At 42.8% G+C, this 18547-nt stretch overlaps 1 pseudogene; it reads right to left on the minus strand.

The window, feature by feature from the left end:
* Window positions 1-7636: 7636 nt before the first annotated feature.
* LOC119277156 lies at window positions 7637-13404 on the minus strand (annotated as a pseudogene).
* Window positions 13405-18547: the final 5143 nt, after the last annotated feature.

The raw sequence follows: 18547 nt of genomic DNA on the forward strand, positions 1-18547 counted from the left end.
TGTTTGATGATTGATTGCCTTGAGAAGGTATGTACCATGTAGGCCAATTGATTGCTGTTTGTTGCCTTGAGATGTTACATGTTTATATAACACGATTGATTACTGTTTGTGTATGGTTATTAAGACTGATTGCTGTTTGTGTATGGTTATTAAGATTGATTGTTGTTTGTTGATTGATTGATTGTTGTTTGTTGATTGGTATCTAACTTTGGTATTGGTAGTTCCTGATCATAGGTAACAGATCTAACGCTTTTCTTTTTTCTGAACTTTGTTGTGATTATTATATGCCTTCACATTGCACTGCTCCCAGATCCATATCGACATGCCCACGCTGTCTGATGAGGATAAAGATGTAAGGAACTCATCCCTAGAATCTCTCATGCTCCTTGTATTAACTTGGCGACTAGATTTACATGTTAAATTATTATTTTCGTGAAACTGGAGCTCCTTGTTGTAACCCATTATATGACTTTATGAGCGTGCACCATTTTCAGGTTATGAAAAAATGGGGAAAACAAGATTGACTTCCTCTCTCTTTCTTATACAAGGAATGCAGAAGATGTGCGTCAAGTAAGTAACTCATTATGTCGATATTTAGAGTGTACTACTTCACAGTGCCATCTTTCCCAACAGATTGAATTTTTTTATATTGATATTTTGTTGAATAGTACACATGTTTGTTTGCATTTCATACTTTGGAAAAATGTTCCGTTGATAGTATTTTTCCTGCAATAGGCACGGGAGTTCCTCTCAAAGTTAGGTGATCTTAGCCAAGCTCTGATTTTTGTCAAAATTGAGAATGTAGAGGTAATTTCAAGATATTCTTTCAACATTCCTGAGCAACTTTGATTTGTTTACCACCTATTGTCTCCTTATTCCTTGCAGAGCTTGAACCATTTTGATGAGATCATGGAAGAAGCAGATGGTACATTTCTGTCAGGATGAAACCATGGAATTAATTGATCTTCCACCTGAAAAGGTTGGTTATCTCAACCTTCGCAATGCATTATCTCTTAACATGTCGTCCTAGGTAGTGAAAAAATTAGAGAGAATCACCCCAATTCTTAAGGGTCGTATCTAAATGATATTGCATTTAATTAGTTTATGGATCTTTTTTACATCTCAACATTGTGGCCTAGTTGTGGAGAAAATTAAAGAATAGGAAAACAGGGAGTGCAGGAAAACGAGCTAAGAGCCATATCTGTATGAACGTATAGCTCCACTCTCATTCTTTCTTAATTATTACAGTGCCACATCAACATTTTGACTATGATAACGTGCTAAGAGCCAAGCATTGTGAGTGCCCTTGGCAGTTGTGAAGGCATTTTGCTGGATTAACATGTATTTTTCCCATTTGCATGAAGCTTAGTGGTGATTTTATGTGCTTTAGTTAGATTTGCTCTTTTTTAAACAAAAATCAAGGGTCTCTATTCAGTGCTGCTTTATTCGTTCTTTAGGTGTTCTTATATTTCAGAAGTCTGCTCTGCACAAGTGCAACATGGCTGGAAAGTCTATTGTTTCCTCTGCAGTGCGTATTTTGTTTCTTCTCATTTTCCAACGTTTTGATAGTGTTTACAGGGGAACAATTTCTGTCTTCCATTGATTGAATATCAGGCTTTGACACTTGGGTTTATCAGTCTGAAATAGTTCACTACCTATTTGCTAGGTGCGGCCTGCTATCAAAGTTAAGGCTTCGGTCGTCATTTGCTTCACCTCATCTGGACGGGCTGCAAGGTAGAAAGAGAAAGAAAAAGAGTATTTCTTCTTATAGGCGCTTCACCTCATCTTGTAGTTTAATGGAAATTGATTCATATATTATGCCGTATCGAGTATCTGCAGGCTAATTGCCAAGTACAGGTCCACCATGCCATTCCTCGTCTAAAAACAAATCAATTGAAGTGGAGCTTCACAAGCGCATTTGAAGTATGTGAACAGCCTTTTTCCTTGTAACCTTTTGAGTACCTCCTTCTGTGTGTGCTATATCTAGCTAATAATGATTCAGAACTAGCATGTTGATCTTCAAACTTTGAAAGATAACTTCAGGCAACACTGAACCTTGCACAATCGTGCAACTCAATACAGAGGAACAATATATAAGTATTTGCCATGTAATGCTAGAAAATTCATTTAGCATTTAACCTTTATGGTTTTGCCTTGATACAACATCCTTCTTTTCTCTCAGCAAAATATTGATGATATGTATTGCTCCTTTATTTTACTTGGTGCATAATTCCTACTACCTCTGTTTCAGTTTATAAGGGATGCCTGTATTTCTAGATCATCAGTTTGACCAACAAAATATGTATTATATGCTGAAGTATACCATTGAAATTTGTATTTGAAATAGGTTTGTCATGGTGTACCTTTTGTAGCACACCTCATATTTCATTGGCCAAATCGTTGATCTGTAAATAGCATGTGCCTAACAAACCGAAAGATTGGGAGTATGTTGTTCAAACGGAATCGCTAATGTACTATAGAATTTACCCTGATGAGAAACAGTGTGGTGTTCAACTAGACTCACGAATTAACATGTATTACCACGTGTCTAATACATCCGTATCTAGACAAATCTAAGGCAAGTAATTCGGGATGGAGGGAGTACTATAGAATTTTGCCCAATAAGAAACAATAAGAAACAATACTGCTTATGTTGGACTGAGACTTGTCTCTGGTGTTTGGCAGTGTGCCACTTTTATAACTCATATTTGTTGCATTATCTTCCTGCAGGCAAGACAATTACTCATAGTTAGAGGCCTCTTTCCCATGCTTGCTAATCCACATCACCCGGTGAGTTAACCTGCCTTTCATCTGTTGCCTACATTAACCATTCTTTGGTGGTTCTTTTCAATTTTAGAATACATGACCTAGTATGTATAATATGAAAAATAGGAACTACCTATAAATATCAACGCCCTTGTTCTTCTGAACATAAACGGAATAATGGCAGTTGGTGTTAGTGCATATTCCCAATATGTGAAAAGTGGATGCTTTACATACACTAGGCCAGTGAATTAATTCTGCTTTTATGGTTTTTGCTTGCATCATGTTCTACTTACAAATGGAATAAACACTAGACTGCAGTTCACTTTTGAACTATTGGCAAGTCATCATAAGCTTGGTTAATCAGTACATTATTTCGAACTTGACTGGTGGTAGGCTGGTTTGTTTATTCTGTATATAATATAAACGCAATATGTGAGGTTATAAGCTGGTGAGCACCAGTGAGGCTGATGTTTGGAGGTGTTTCATCTTGCATCCACCTTGAATTATTTGGTAGCTAAAATTCCTTGATTTGGACCCAACAAGTAAGAAATAGCTAGAATTCCTTGATTTGGACCGAACAAGTAAGAAGGTTGGTTTGCCTGGTGATTTGTACTGACATTGTTTCTCTGCCCTGCAGGCTGAATCTACTAGCACTACAAATGAATCAGTGTTGAAGGTTGCTCTTACCTTAGCCAGAATTTCTATAAGAATGTTGCTCATGTTACATGCCTTCCTTTCTCTAGTAAGTAGAACAAGAATACATTTAATATTTCTTTTATGTCCATATGCGTACGCTCATGATATTTTGAATTATAAACCAAATTCTAAATAAATAAGCATGTGTCTCTGTTGTGGGTAGTGAAGAAGATAATCACTTAATGAGCCTCTAACTAGCTTCCTATTTTCAGGAACGAAGATCAGTTTACTCATTCAAGTTCTGGAATTCTTTATAACTTTTTGAGTTTACTCCGGTCTTGCATGTATTAGCTCTGTTTGTGCCCCTATCTATGCCAGTTTCTTGTGTGCAAAGCGCTCCTTTATGTGTGTGTGACTCTGTGTGGCTTGACTGTGTGTGTGTGTCTTGACTGTGTGTGTGTGACTGTGTGGCTTGACTGTGTGTGTGACTGTGTGTGGCTTGACTGTGTGCGCGCTTGACTCTGTGTGTGTGATTGTGTGTGAATATTGCATTTGCTTGATGGTGTGGCTTGTATGCTTTGTTGAATGATTGGTTGTATAACTTGTGTTTTATATATGTTGGGGCCTAACACTGCCTTTGCCGGTCCCAAGCCCGGATGTGAAAATGTGGAGGGAGCTGCAGTTACCTTCTTTGTATTGTTTGCATTACGAGTGTCGATAGAAATTACACTGTTTAGGTTACTGTCCTAATCGAATAGTGAACCTTCGCATAATTTGGTAGCATGTTATTTAAGCTTTAAAATGCATCCTTCCTTGCTATAAACTTACTGATTCCTTTCTGAAGTTGTACGAGGTCAGTGTTATGGTACGGGTGTGTTCCTTTCTGAAGTTGTACGAGGTCAGTGTCTGGTTTGATTTGCTCGTCCTCGCCGTCACCCATTTAGAAGCGCTTCTGATATGATTTTGGTCGTCCTCGCTGTCGCCCTTATGCTCTTGCGTGTTCTTGGGGCCGTCTCGTCACCGTCTGGTTTGCGAACTAACAAGTCTGTTTGAGAAACATGTGCGCTTCTGTTATCTGACGATCCTGCGTTTCGTGTTCGCGGTGGAGCGATGATTCCAGCGTTTCTGTTTGAGAAACTTGTGCGTGTGCTTCTGTTATCTGAGGATCCTGCATTTTGTGTTTGCGTCGGGGCGACGGTTGCAGGAAGTTCTGGTTTCGAAATTGAAGCAGTGTCAAATTGGTTCCTCTGTTCCATCACCTGTCTCCCATCCTAGATGCAGAGAATCTTGTTCTTGTCTGTTACGGTTGTTCTGATGGTGTTCTTTTCAATTGGTTTCTTGTTATCATGCTTTGCTTATGTTCCCATATATGGTGATGTGTGTTCAGGGGTGCAAACCATGTAGGCCGTGGGTACCATGATGTGAGGCTTCTCTCCTGCTGATAAATTAGGATGATAGGCTGAGAAGAAAAGTTTGACTCTTGTAACAATCACTTGCTTGGTTTCCACTTCTTTGTGTTGCCGATTTGACATTCAATGCCTATCTTATTTATCATAATCATGTTTTCCCTGTTTGTTTTCATATCCAATGTATCCACTCATCAAAGCACCCTTTTCCCTGTTGTTTTCCCTTCTTTTTCTAATCAATAATCATGTTTATCATGGTGTTCGACAATGCTCCATTTCTATTGTTCTTTGTTCCCTTTTGTAGTTCACTGATTCAAATCTGATGTGGAAGGTAGGAAATATTGATCACTTCTGTGTTAATATACTAGCTATGATATGTTTATATGGCATGATTGATTGTTGTTTGTTTATGGTTGTTAAGATTGATTGATTGATTGATTGCTGTTTGTTGATTGATTGACTACTGTTTGTTGACCGGTATCTAACTTTGGTATTTGTAGACCTAGCACTATTCTTTTTTCTGAACTTTTTTGTGATTATGTCTTATGTGGATATCATATTCTTTTTTTGTATTACTGATGTCCAGTCACTGGAATAACACTTTTCTAAGTATTTAAGGTACAGACATTTGGATCTGGACATATCACATTTGCTCTTTATTGTGTTGCTAAGGACACTGATGGGTTGAGTTGGCATATAGCGCAGTTATATTTACGTTTACATTTTGCAATGCTGATGTCTGTAGTCCCAAAGCGTTTATTTAGCCAAGTATGGTGTTTGTGCTCAGAATGATGTATATGTAGAATCCAGGGGCGGATGGATGTTTTTATGACGGCTAATTTGATTCGTTATGGTTGTTCGGATGGTGTGCTTCTGGTGGTTGAACTGAAGCCGTGGATCACTCATCATCCTGGTATGTGTTTGGATGATAATCCCTCTTGAATTTAACTCCTTCCTATATTTTACACAATGTTTATCTCACGGCTGATAATGGTAACCTTATAAATGCATATCCCACATTTTAGCTAGTTATATAGTAACACCATACTTCTTTGGACGTTGTTCTGTATATGCAAGTGTAGTGAGCTCACATATTGTGTCGGTATCTACCTGCGCAGCTGAGCTCTTTCCGAATAGGACAGAGGTACAATGTTTGCATCCATGGCAGAAGGTTCTTCTGATTGTTCAAAGGTCGTTGGACTCAAGAGGTTTGTCATTGCACTCCTGACTTTGCTCGAGAAAAAAAAAAGCTTTTGCACATTTTATAGTTATATTTATGATATTTTTTCTACAGGAAGACGACAAAATTATTGATCTTGTAAGCAAGTATGAACCAACAAAATGGCCTCATTGCAAGGTCCTCGATGTATAGGCAAGCAATGTTGAGAGAGGTCTTCTGATTGTTCCATTTTTATGGTTTTCTGAATGCATTTCCCCCCTCCGTGCAAGACAAACGTGGGATGTTTGCTAATTTGAAACACACTGGTTACTTCCATTTGTGTAACTTCTATTTGTTCTCAGTTCCTCTCACCTATAGCTAAAGTCAAAGACGACAAACTAGGTGAATTTTGGAGTTGCAAGATACACAAAATCATCGGTAAGTTTCTATCCTTTCAAATGGTTAGGAGTATGAATTTTGATCAGTTTGTTTGCTTGTTTTATACTGAATCCATGATTCCTTGATAACTTTGATATACACACATGAATAATTACTTATGCTGTTATGATCATCACTTAATCAGCCTCTAACTAGCTTCCTATTTTTCAGGAATGAAGATCTGAATCACCCTCACCCCTCTAGAGAAATAAGTTTACTCATTCAGATTCTAGAATTATTTTTATAGCTTTCTGCATTTAGTTTGTTCTTTCATGTATTAGCTTTTTGTTTGTGCCCCAATCTATGTCTATTTCTTTCTGTTTCTTGTGAGCAAGCGCTCCATTGTGTGCGTGTGACTCTGTGCATGTGATGTGCCCCTATTTATCTCTCTTTCTTGCGTGCAAGTGCTCCACTGTGTGTCTGACTGTGTGTGACTCTGTGTATGTCTGACTGTGTGTGACTGTGTGTGTGTGAATGTTGCATTTGCTTGTGTGTATGTGACTGTGTGTGTGTGTGTGTTTGTGTGAATGTTGCATTTGCTTGATGGTGTGGCCTGTATACTTTGCTGAATGATTGGTGTTGGTGTGGTTTAACACTGCCTTTGCCGGTCCCAAGCCCGGATGTGAAAATGTGGAGGGAGCTGCATTTACCTCCTTTTTATTTTATATATATTCACCTTCTAAATTTTGTAGCTCATGGCATTCTAGTTTACTTGGATGGTTAGCTTGTTAATTAGTTTTGTGCATGCACAACTTGAAATCTAGCTGATGTAGTGTTTAGTTTCTGTACACGATAAATGGTTTTGTTGTGCACCTTTTTAAAGATGCCGCCCGTTTTTCTCCTGGATGTTAACTTGCATTTCTTGTGTTTCTGAATTGATTATCTATTGTAAGATATGGTTAGCGTATATAGTTCAGAGATAAATGCCTTTGTGTGAAACAGTTTTCATACATTTTATTCGTTCCAATGGTGATTTTTGTGTGTTGGAACTCCTGCGGAAGTTCTCTGTACCCCAGTATTATTTTGTAATAGAACATCACTGAAGTCAGTGTTTCAGTGTCATTTAGTACTAGAACATCACTGAAGCCAGTGTTCTATTTAGTACTAGAACACCACTTATCATTTGGGTATGAGAAACGTTCAAATACAAAAAATAAAATAGGAAGACGCACATTTCCGAAATGCATATAACAACTCGATAGGTAGCTGCTGATAATTTCATTTATCTTGATAATAGTAACACTGCATTACAGAGGAAGAGATCTGGGAACTCTCTGGTATATAATCTCTGGTATAATAACGGTTTAACATTCTGCAGGAGGAATTATCCTCCGCTTTCCGAGACATATACAATCACTAGTAAAACAAATCTCATCAGCAAAGCATTGGACATCAGCAATGCTGCAACAAGTCCTCCATCTTTATTCAGAACCTTGCATGCATCCATGGCGGCCGGTGATCGTCGTCCCCACTTCCTCTTGAAATTCTGCTCATCGTCGCTCGCGTCATCACGTCTGGGGCTGCTCCTAGAACTGTGTCTGGACCTCTGGCTGCTCTCTGTATCACCATCAACGGTAGAAGAGACGCGCATTCTCTTCCTGTCATGGTGATCCTCGTGGTAGTCACTGGAACCTCTGTCGGAACGCCCATGGTCCCTACTATTCCTCGCCGGTCTTGACCGGGACCTGTCCCTCGACTCTCTGCGACGAGGAGAAACCGAGCGCTGGCTGCGCTCTGATGGTTTAGATCTAGACCGGGACCTGTTCCGGGACTCTCTGCCGCGAGGAGAACCCAAGCGCTGGTTGCGCTCTGATGGTTCAGGTCTTGACTGGGGCCTGTCTCTCAACTCTCTGCCTTGAGGAGAGCCCATGCGCTGGTTGCGATCTGATGGCCTGGGCCAAGCACCGGAGTCATTTGGCCTCTCGGTCTGCCTTGAACGTGCAGAAGCTCCAGCGTTCCCCTGGGAGACCTGCCTTGAGCGTGCAGCAGCTTCGGCATCACGGTGTAACGCGGCCTGGTTTTCCCAGCTAAGAAGAAACAAATGAAATACGTTTAGCATTCAAACTCAAATGGACAGAAAAATATACAATGACTACAACTGATCTTAACTAAATTGTTCCACTGACAAGAGTTATGTCTATGTCTATGCTCATTACTACAGGTAGAAATGAAGAAAAGAGCCGTACATGTATGGATCAGGTACACCAAATGGACCCATGGGATATCAACCGTTGAAAGGGTTACAATATGCAGGGTCAAATGGAACGTTGTAACCATAGTCAGCATTGTTTGGATGAACAGCCTTGGATGAGTCTGCCTTCTTCCGCTTCTTCTTCAACTGATCAGTCCTGGCAACTTTTGGTTCTAGGCTCCCTGAAATAGTACCGTTCTTCAAAGTTGATCCGCTCACATCCTTCAGTTTGGGGAGGTCAGCACTAGGTACGGCTTTCTCTGCTGAACGCCCTGCAGAGCCTTCAGTGTTGCTCTTCAGATCATTATTCTTCTGAGGGCGGTCGACTTGATCACCTTCTGTGGCGACCTGGAGGCGGGCGTCGGGAGAAGCTGCCGGTAGCTGGTTGTCCATACATTGCTTCGTGTCCCTTTCCAAAGCAGCCGAGGTGGTGTGGCTCTGTGATTTGGGATCAGCGTTGCTTCCTGAAGAACTTCTGTGCTTCCCTGTACCGCTGGCAGTGCTGCAAGTCCTTGTTCCTAACAAATTGCTGATTGTGCTCCTAACTGTGGGATTGGGGATGAGGGAGTCTGCAAGGACCTTGACTCCACAAATGCACTTCGATTGTGTAATAATGTAATCTCGAATACCTGAGGGGGGAGACAGACGGTTATTCCTCATTCAATTTCAAGCAGCATAAACTCACGAAAACGATAGTACAAACTATTGCGAAGAACTAAAACAAAGCTGGAGCATAAGCACACTCCGAATATCTGAACATTGGCTCACCACAGAGCAAGACATCTAAAGATACAGACTTGATATAAGAGAACCGCTTACATTTATCACAGAAACTGACGAAGCAGCACTTGCTTGTTAACACCGCATCTGCCATCACCTTATTACATACTTCCTCCGTCTCACAATATAAGAGCGTTTTTGACATTAGTGTAGTGTTAAAAACGCTCTTATATTATGGGACAGAGGAAGTAGTTGGCAGTGGAGTTCTGCTGGCAACTACACTCTCAGATGCAGCTGGGGCAAGTACAGATAGAATGTCATCAACAGGATTTGGAGATACGACCGGGGCAACTGGACGAGACATTTTGTAGTTGTCAAATTTGGAATCGCCAATGGTTGGGCAATGCTGAATAAAATGCCCTGGAACCCGGTATCTGTAGCAGGTATAGCCAGGTGGAGGCGTCTGGTTTTCCTGTGGGCAATGTTGAATGAAATGGCCTGCAACTCTGCAGCTGCGGCACACATAGCCTGGTGGAGGTGCCTCCCTTTCTGATGATCCATGGCCTTCAATTTGAAAGATTTGACAAACAGTGCACATGTTAAATAGTATTCTGAACACATTCACAAAACGCAAGCATATTTTGCAGCAGTATAGTTCACATATTCACAAAACAACATGAATCTGTTCAAATTTGTATGAAAATCTGCTAGAGTTCAAAGGCTGTCTAATGGGCTGGAAACAAATTGTCTAGTTACTGTCAAAAAAGATCCAAGTGAAACATGGTCTACCGTACCAAAGAGAAAATAAATCTGGTCTCCGCAAAGCTTGAACACCTACACACTCTTTTTCATCATAACAATGGCTTTGATCTTTAAGAGAATCTTTTCAGATTATCTGCTAGCATAATCATAACTCAAAAGAACATGAAACTGAAGACAGGGAATTTTTGCATTACAATTATGGCGTCCTGATGTAAACCTTCCAGGAGCTTGTCCTCTCCTAAATGACTGCTCTTCCCTGCATGCACCATTAAATATGATCATTAGAAAAAGTACCAAAAAATCTAGCTGCTGACTTATGCGAGAAGGTTGTATTCTAACCATTTAAGTTCAGCTGCATCAATCACAGCTGTGATTGCAGCATCTTCATCTTTCACTTCTGCGGAGGAACAAGATTTTGAGACTGATTCAGTAACCACTGATCTGTTTGAAGCTAATGAACCATCTTCTATCACTTTCCGCCTGCAATTAGTGGTACAATATTAGTATACGAAAAAGAGCATCTCCTTAGCCATCAGTTAAAGACCTCCCAAAGTTAGACCAAAATCAAAATCTGTTTAGAGAACGAGAGTCATATAGAACAACTAATGTAAAACAATATGCATGTCATTTTGGTTCATTCTTTGAAGGAAACGGGCAGAATGGAAAGAGGTAGTGCCTTCATCAGTCTCTATTTTTATTACAAACACTTGTTAAGAACGTAGGATACGTCTACGCATAGAGGATAATCAATCAACAAAGTTAAAGGCGGCAAATTTCACATGTAATCTCAGTTCCGTCCGTTAAATTTCCTGCAATGAATCACCACCACCTCCCCCTTCCCGACCTCTCTGTACAGACAGGGATACAGTGACTTATGAGGACATCACGACGATACTCTCTGACTCTTGCCCAGCAGTTCGGCGGACCAGCACGGTTACATTCTGTGGTATCATTGCCTCTTCATCTGCATATTCTGCACTCAAGAATAAGAACAGAAAACAATATGTCAAAGCATTACAAGAAAAAAAACATCTAGCTTTTTAAGTGCGAAATAAAATCTAATCCAGTATAACCAAAATATGCAATTAAATAGCAACACTAGCGTGTTTAAATTGAAACTAAGATCTTCAAATAACATCACAACAATCAAAATAACGGTTAATTTACGTTCAGAAAACTGGGAAACTACGAGCTACTGAGATGTGCAGGATGGGAAAATATACAAGGATTACTCGCAATCACGATATGCAATTTGAACTATCCATAGTACAGGGGATCTATCGTGCTATAGGAGCATATCACAAGGACATGCTAGAGAACGAGTATAGCAGCTCTTCGACTACAACAACAGTATGTCCTAGTACATCATGAAGAGACCTCCATTACAGTCGTAGTACATAAGCAAATATCAGTACAGCAGGACACGGAGTAATATTGACAACCATGCTCGAGGGTTGCACAATTCACATAACAGTTATGCGAACACAACCATAGCATAACTGTCCATCAATATATGTACATAAATAAACAAACACACAAAAAAAAAGATAAACAAGCTGAATCAGCATTACTACAGAAATGAGCCAGATTAGAATCGCTGGGGATAACATTGTACCAGACATGTGACAGCAGCAGCTCAGTGTATGAGTATGTGCCCTGCAACAGCAATTATCTAGTTACTTTAACAGGACTAGCTACTTTTGAACAATCAGGTAGTTCACAGTATGCAGTTTTACTTATATTGAGTTTCTTCATTTCCTAGATGCAGCAGGCTGTCCACGTTGTGTGTTTCAATTCTTTGATTCACCTGTATTTTCATTTCAGCAGGTTGTCCATGTTGTGTGTTCCATATGGATTAGATGCCGTCGACTACTTTGTCTTCAATGCCGCGGCTCCTTGTTGGGTCTCTGTTAAGTAGGCATGAGAAGGAAGATCACATTGTGAAACAGTACACGAGCACCTGGGAGTTTGATAGAAGCATCACTTTTAATATTTTAACAAAGGCTACAGAATTTTGAAATCTCAGTTAAACTTGTCTTCTCCATGACTCCCTCCATAGACTGACAATGTCGCGGTTAATAGTTTAATTTGTGAAAAGGTAGTACAGATAAGAAAATCTTAATTCTCCCTACACCTTTTCATCAACACTGACATTTATTTCTTCTCTGTATGGGTGATAGAAACAAAATCCAAATTCCCTCTGTGCGAAATCTAAAATCTGAAAGAGTGAAACATGTTCCTCTTGCAATCAACATCATTGGATGCTTTTCAAGATATCATGAATCATCACACAACATGTGTAGAAGAAGAAGCATCAGTTTTTTTTATTTTAACTAAGGCCACAAAATGTTGAAATCACAGTTAAAACTTGTATTCTCCATGACTCCCTCCATAGACTGACAATATCGAGGTCAATGGTTTAATTTGTGTAAAAACAGTACAGATAAAAATCTCGATTTTTCCTGGACCTTTTCAGTAGAAAGGGGGAAAACAGAAAGGACAGGAGACGATGAGCCTCTCCTTCTCACCACAGTACCAATGCTCAGAGGAACTCAAGCTTTGGTGGTGGCGTGGTGCCATGGCTGTGAGTCTGTAACTTGAAGGCCAGGTACTAAGGAGTAGGAAGGAGAGACCACAAGATCACAACGGAAAGAAAAGAGATTAGCGAGGACGCTCAAGTTCCGGGACGGCCAACTCCACGGCAATTCATTGGTGGAGGCAGCGGCAGGCAGTGAGTGGTCGAGGTGAAGGACTGTGAGCAGCAAGAGGCACACAAAAGGGGTGTTGTAACGCCATATCGTCGTAGGAGCACACCAAGACTGAGACCGTCACCACCCGCTGTCCATGTCGGTGCCGGCGAGGATAAATTACACGGAGCTAGGCAACCAAAATTGATCCCCAACCAACAAGGTAGAACCTTGTATTTGAGGGCAGCACGAGTAGGTTCTTGTGTTTGCTTGTGTATTGTTCTGCTGCATGATAAGGACGCACCAGCAGCAAGAGTACAGTGATTCATCATAAACTATCATGATCCATTGCATAAATGTTACTTCAGAGATAGGTTTAGTGAGGGCATGGTGAGAAATAGCATGAAGAAGATTAACCTGAGCTCACTTAAATATGTAAATCAGCAATGCTATAGTTAAAAATTACATTGACCTGCCTGCAACTACAAATGGTTGATTGCATCATTCATTGATGATTGTGGTTGTGGATACTGAAATCTCCAATTTCATATTCATCATATGACCTTTAAGGAGCAGATTGCACTGCATCTGTTCTCAGATTTTTCACCTTCTCTTCTCAAGGCATCACATAGAAGTAAACTACAGGCCAAGGACAATATCATATTATCATGTCTTTTTTCTTTCAGTTCAATTGACTGATCAAAGAAATACATAACAATGTAATTTCTAAACTATCACAGCAGTAGGCTAAAGTCAAGAATAGTCAAGTTGCATCTCATGTAAGCCACGATCATGTAGTATCTTGTTCTTGTCAACATGCATGAGGATAAAATTAGACAATTAGTTAATCTTGTAATGCAATTTAGGGAGTCACAACATGGTTAAATACAAGGTGTACTCGTCATGATATTGATTTGTAGACTACAGAAGCATCTAGAGGGAATTATTTCAACCAAGATCACTACGTGCTAGCACATGTACCTTTGTGCTGATTTAACAGGTTCACGTGCACCCTATCTCTGAAAATATTAACATGTCCTGAAACTTAAAGCCTGTGTGGTGTTGCTCTGTTCTGTCTATTGTTACATGCTTCTCATGAACAAAGAGATAAATGGAGTAATTATATTACTAAGAGTACCAGGGAGACTTGTACATGAGGCTTCAGTCAGATAAATTACTGCACTTTAGGATCCAAATTTTGATTACACTTCACCGTTATATCCAGAAAAGGACATGTACTTCAGTACCACCAATTAGATTAAACTTGACGATTAATTTCAGAATACTGTCGTAGCCTATATTCATGTACCAGCAGAACTTGATCTCCAGGAACCATCAAGCTAAGCTGATGTTGAAATTGGTTATTCCACCTCTGTTTTAGTATGCAAGTTACGCATGCTTAAAACCTAAACTAATTTGTGCAGGATAAGAGTTTTGATGAAACAATTTTTGACAATTCCAGATGATGATCACCTCACTATGCTGGTTCACATTTAGTCCTTGTACACGTATCAAATAATCGCAACTGTCGTAGGATCCAGTTAAGCACTTAAGAACCAAGAGATAAACTGAATGGTTCAGGGTGAGTTCGAGCAATAATAGATTTTAAATCAAAAAGAGCCCCCACCACGAACGCATTGGCAACATTGATTTGTTTGGTTTGTTTTAAAATAAAAAGCAGCTGTTGATTACACTCTTATAGTGTATGCAGGTAAGTCGATGAACTGTACCTCCATATTTGTGCAAATTAGTTTTAGCCAATGGAGACATGACTACTAGCTGCTTCTTTATTGAGACCCTTGTCCATTATGACCTTCCTTGACTCATCAGATATAGACCATTGTCCAGCAGCAGCGTGAAAATTTGATATTAACACAAGATTTCGAGGATTATGTGGATCAACCTCCAGAATATGCTCAGCTACCATGTTTCCTCTAGCCACATCCATGTTAGCAATACATGCACTCAGCATAGACACACAGATAGCACCATGGAGCTTACTTATGTTCGAACGTAAACAACAGTACAGATCCCATGCCTCATCAATCAGTCCTGCCCGGCCTAACATGTCAATAAAACATGCGTAGTGCTCTGGTCCTGGATCAATCGCATACTTCCTTTTCATCAAATGTAACTTCGATCGGCCTTCATCCACAAGACCAGAGTGCCCACAAGCTGAGAGAACAGCAAGAAATGTAATGGCATTAGGCACGACAATGGGTACAGCTTTCTCCATCCTCTCAAACAAACCCAAAGCCTCTTCGCCATGCCCATGGCGACTATAACCATCAATCATACTGGACCAGGAAACGACATTTCTGCAAGTCATCCGATCAAACACCACACGTGCAGCCGTTGTCCGCCCACACTTTGCATACATGTCAATAAGTGCATTGCATAGGACAGTCTCAGAATCAAACCCGCATCGGAGAACCTTGCAATGCACTTGAAGGCCATATGCCAGATTTGCTGCGGCTGAGCAAGCTGTGAGAGCGCATGTCAGTGTGATTCCATTGAGTTCAATACCGCCCAGCATCAAGAAAGCCTCCCGGAATTGGCCATTCTCCACGCAGCCTGAAAGAACAGAGTTGCACAGCGCCACGTCCTTGGGGCAGTCCGTGTGGATAAACAGCCCCTTCGCCTCCTCTACGCAGCCGCAGCTCATGTAGAGATCAACAAGAGCTGTAGTCATAATGACATCACCGTGGCACGCAAGAACTATCCGCGCGTGCACTTGGCGGCCGGGGCGCACGACACGGGAGGAAGCACAGGCCTTGAGCATGGTGCAGAGGGTGGCGGCCGTTGGCACAAACCCGGCAGCTGCCATGCCGCGGAAAACTTCAGCGACGGCGCCGCAGCGCGCGTGACGGACGTGGCATGCGAGGAGCGCGTTCCAAGCAACGGCGTCGCGCACGGGCATTTCGTCGAACAGGCGGGAGGCGGCGCCTGGGAGGCCGGCTTTCGCGTAGGCGGTGAGGAGGGCGGTGGCTGGGATGGGGCTGGAGAGGGAAGATGACTTGAGCAGCGCGGCGTGGAATGCGGGGGAGTGGGAGGGGCGGGAAGAGAGGCCGCGGAGCAGCGCCGAGAGCGGAGGGGCCGCGCGAGCCATTTCCTCCCCTGGTAAACGGAGCAACGGCCGACGTAGAGGGTGAAAATTGACCCCTATCAGAAATTTCAGCTGGCTGGGGCGAGGTGGCGATGGGCGCCGGGCGGGGAGGAGCGGCGAGGCAGGCGGCGACAGCGTCCGACGAGCAGGCAGCGAGCCGTCGAGATCAGAAGCGGCGGAGGCAGTGGCGCGCAGCCTAAATCCTAATTGGCGCCTTATGCAACATATCAAAATGGGCCAGCCCATGTAGGTATTTTTGTTACCTTTTTTTGGGAACATTCTGCCGGTTTTTCTAGGCGGATTTTCTCAAAAAAAAAAAAATCCCAGCACGGGTTCCCGGTTTTCTACCCTTTTTTCGTTTTTCCTTTTTCTTTCTTATTATTTCATTGTTCGCTTTATTTCGTGAACTTTTCACAAATTTGAAATCTTTTTTTAAATTTGTGAATATATTTTTTCAAATCAGTGAATTTTTCTTGTGATCCTTTTTTCCAAAATTTGTGAATTCAAGTTACAAAGTTTTTTCAAATCTTGTGAACCCTTTTTAAAATTCATGAACTTTTTTCATATTTATGAACTTTTTCAAATTATGAACTTCTACAAATCTTGAACTTTAAAAATATATTATGAACTTCTCTCAAATTTACGAACTTTTTTTCTTCTACATTTAACCTTTTTTTGTAAAACTCAATAGTCAACTCTCCATGGTCAAGGGTTGATAGTGATGGGGTCATGTACCTAGGGTAGGGCCACAGACCTGATCTAAGTACCCTGCCCAAGGACACCCTTAGAAGAGGTCACCTTCCAGTCGACCAACGAGAGACACACTCGACTGCCTTGAAGGACTCGACTGCGAAGACTCACTCGACCACCAGAAGGTCAAGAGGCACTCTGCGCTGCAACGGCCTGTAATTAAGTAGACTTTATGATAGTAAAGACACTTTATGTGGGGCGTTACCAGTAACGCCCCGGACTTAACTCACCTTAAACCCTCTCCTACGTGGGCTGGCTGGGGTCCTGGCGCACTCTATATAAGCCACCCCCCCTCCACAGGCAGAAGGGTTCGGCACCCTGTAACTCATATACATATAATCCACTCGACCGCCTCCGGGCTCCGAGACGTAGGGCTTTTACTTCCTCCGAGAAGGGCCTGAACTCGTACATCTTTTGTGTTTACAACCTCTCCATAGCTAGGACCTTGCCTCTCCATACCTACCCCCCACTCTACTGTCAGGCTTAGAACCACGACAGTTGGCGCCCACCGTGGGGCAGGTGTTTTAGCAATTTTGTGGAGAAGTTGCGATTCTTCCGAGTACTTTCATCATGGTGGCTGCTGGATTTTTGGTCGAGGGTCGAGAGATCCGTCTCGGCGCTCTCACCTTCATCGCCGACGACTCAGCCTGGCTCCAGGAGGCTCCACTCGACGCTGATGCGCTCCCCGTCCGCGGTGCGACACATTTTCGCGCATGTGTCTGCGGCGTTCTGTTGTGGCAACCGTCGACCCCGTATTGGTCGACATCCCCATCGACCACCCTCCCGGTCTCCCGCCAGCGCAAGCGCTCGGGCCGGTCGAGGATTCAGCGGTGGGTGAGGCACGCGGTGGCTCGCCAGATGGCCACCACCCAAGTTGCGGCAATCGAGCCCGACGAATCTCTCTACGACCTGTTCGATCTGTCGACTGGCTCCGTAGAGACCGCATCCGAGTGCAATAGCAGTGATCCAGCGGCGGAAATTCTGATGGTCGACGGGCCCCGCAGTCCCCCTGGCTTCGCCCGTGATGGTGGAGCAGGCGACGGAGGCGACCCCGCACGAGACCACGAAGAGTACCAGCCCGAGCCACTCGACTCTCTGCAAAGAGAAGAACTTCGCCGCAGGAACGTGGATGTCCTGCGTACTCCCATCGCAGGAGAAACCCTCGAGGCTTGCGCCTTGGAGGAGGCACGTTTGGCCAATTTGGCCGAACGCACTCGACTGGAGAATCTTCAGCGAGCACTCGACGAGCGCGCGCGGCAACGAATTCCCGACACCAATCGACGTCAACTCTTCCCGCCGACTCAGGTATATCGAACCCCAATCCAGAATTTAGCAGCTGCGACCCGTATAGAAGAGTCCATCCAACCCTCTCAGTCGGAAGCTGGCAGAGGCTTGATGCAGATCAGGGATCTGCTCCGGGCAGCAGGAGATCAGAATTCGGCCGTGTCGCAGTCGCGCAACAGAATTCACAGTCGATCCGTCGCTGCGAATACGGTTCAGTCGGCTCACAGCCCCAGATCGCCTCCGCGGCGTGAAGGGCGCGAGAATCGGCGAGACCAATATGGTGACCGACTCGACCAAGATGATAGGCGTCGAGTGCCCAATTCCCCTCCGAGGGGTGGGTCTTACGCTCCTCGGCAGCAAGATGACAGACGTCAGTTCAGTACGGGGCGAAGAGTTCCGGTCGACCCCAAAGAACCAGGCTTCGACGCGCGATCCATTATTGTGCAAGGTTTGGTCGACCGGAACAGAGCCCATCGAGGCGGACTCGACAGAGATGCGCCCACAAGCAGTCGAGTGCATGTTTCTGGTCCTGAATGTTTCAGCAGAGCTATCAGAGCCGCAGTTATCCCTCCCAATTTCAGGTTGGCAACAGGAGTCAGCAAGTTCACTGGTGAGTCTAAGCCTGAAACTTGGCTTGAGGAC

The sequence above is a fragment of the Triticum dicoccoides genome, chromosome 3B (genome assembly GCF_002162155.2).
Source record: "Triticum dicoccoides isolate Atlit2015 ecotype Zavitan chromosome 3B, WEW_v2.0, whole genome shotgun sequence".
NCBI lineage: Eukaryota > Viridiplantae > Streptophyta > Magnoliopsida > Poales > Poaceae > Triticum > Triticum dicoccoides.